Genomic DNA, 2,388 nt, shown 5'->3' on the forward strand with positions numbered 1-2,388 from the left:
TAACAAAAGAACAATCAAGTTTCTTAAATGAAAAAAATGCAGCAAAAAGTTGATTTTTGAAATGTTCCTTCTAGTGAAAAGAACTGAGGGTTTGGGAGATAGCTGAAGCACTGCAGCTTGTGTCCAGCATGGACTTCGCTTTGAGTTTGATCACTGGCTTTTCCTGGCACCACCCTCCCCCTGTCCTCTGGGCACCCCACTGCGTCATTGGGCATCAAAATCCCTAATGACTATCCAGTGTGGCCCTGTGCCACTCCCTCCGTCCCCCAGGTCAGAGGGTAAAAAAAAGCCTTAAAAGTATGTTAAGTCACTGTTGCTGAAACTTGGGGAGAGTTATCAAGTCAAAGCTGTGTTCCAAATAGTCCTACTAAAAGGTAGACTTTAGCGTGTTATAAAGTGTAAGAAGATTCTAACTGTAAGAAGCAGCAAAACTGTAAAAAAAAAAAAAGACCGTTATGTCAAAGTCTAGTGAAGATTGTTCTGATATAAAAAACAAAGTGTCATATATGTAATACAATAAAATAAATGATCAAAAGATCTGGATGTAAATTAGAAGTTAAATATGAAGTTCAAATCTCAAAAACAATAAAGAATTTTTATCACTACAACACTATAAAAACTTTAAACTATGGTTCTTATCTTGATTTAACTACTTATTTGATTTATTCAACCCTTTAAAAACATGCATGTTTGGTTGAATAATGCCAAGCCCATGAAAATGTGCTTTCCTATATCATTCCTTATGCATTTTTTGGTTAGCTTTAGTTAAATTAAAATTAACTTTTAATATAAAGTTGATTTGATTTAGCTAACAATACTATAATCATTTAGCCTAAACTAAGCTAAAGTTAATGCAATTCATATAAGCAGGGACTCCTGGTCATACTTTATGAGAATTATGCCAGGAAATTCATCAATGAGTTTTACCCAAAGCATAGTCATCATATTGGTGATGATTCTAGTAAGTTACTTAGATAATTCTTTTATACTGCTACACTGCAGTATGTATCCCTTTGATAGATTGAAATAAGGAATGCCAACATGGCTGCTTTAAGTTGCTTGAAATTGGGTCTCCATCTGGGTTGCTACTACAAACATTTAAAAGTGATGAGCAACAAAGAGATCCCTTTGCTTAAATGATTCCAGCTCTCTAGAAAACTATCAATAAACTGAAATAGGCAAGGCTAAATATTGCATATAATCAACGGATTTCAGTGGAATTTCTGGGAAGCAAGAATTTCAATGATTTAAGAAATATATCGTGACTGTTCTTTTTAAAACAATAGCTTTATTTGCTTTAGAATTATGCATGGTCAAGATAGACTTTTTAAAAATTTTGCCTAAAAAATGGAATAAATAGCAATTATCAATTACTGCAAAATTTCTGGTCTTTGTTGACAATATTCAGTCTTCTAAATTCTTCCATCTGAAAACAAACACCAAATGTCTTTCAAAGAGAATCTCACTCAGATTGAACGATATATGAGTTATTAAAATCAAATATTAAAAAATTCCATGGATGTGAGCCCTGTACACAGCATGGATCCTGTGTGAATCGTTATTTTTACTTCCCTCTCTTCTTAATTGAGTCATTTCTGTGCCCATCTGTCTCAGCACTATCTGAGGTGCCATAGAATCACTTTAGTTCTGGCAGAAATAACAGATTAGGCCACACCTTAGATGAGTTTTCAAGAAATTTCTGCCTACTTGCAAAAGAGGACAGTGCTGCAGTTCAGTGGGAATGGGGGTTAAAATAGCACGTGGGTGAGGTGGGGGCGAGGCTGGAGCTATAGCACAGCGGGTAGGGTGTTTGCCTTGCACATGGTCGACCCGGGTTCGATACCCAGCATGCCATATGGTCCCCCTGAGCACCACTGGGTGTGACCCAAAAAGAAAAAAAAAGACAGCACGTGGGGTGCTTATGCTTCTCCAAAAGATATTCTGAGACTCAGCCTGCGCAAGGGATGCCCAGCTCGTCTTCCATTGGAGCCACCCCCACGATTCTCAGCCTTGCCTAACCTGAACAATAGCCTGTCCTTCCCTCTCCTGACCTCACGCAGGCTGTTTTCAATCACACCCCCTGGGCAGCTCCCTTGGGAGGGAGTCCTACCTGAGGTGTCGTGTGCAAGCACAGGGCAGAGGCTGTCACGTCAGTGAGTGGATGCGGGTGGCCCCCTTGCTGGTCGGTGCTCACCCCCGCTGCCTCTCGGCAAAGTCAGTGGGAAGCCGGGGCTGTCATCTCCTGAGCAGGAGCAGGGAGAGAGGACCCAGTGCCAGGGTCTGCGGGGACTGCAGTGGTGTGGCACGTGGAAGGCTTCAGATGGGCGATGCGGTGGCTTTTCATTGATTCTTTTTGCAGTCGCCGGAGGGGCTGCTGCGTGGAGGACG

The sequence above is a fragment of the Sorex araneus genome, chromosome 4 (assembly GCF_027595985.1).
Source record: "Sorex araneus isolate mSorAra2 chromosome 4, mSorAra2.pri, whole genome shotgun sequence".
In the NCBI taxonomy this organism is placed as follows: Eukaryota; Metazoa; Chordata; class Mammalia; order Eulipotyphla; family Soricidae; genus Sorex; species Sorex araneus.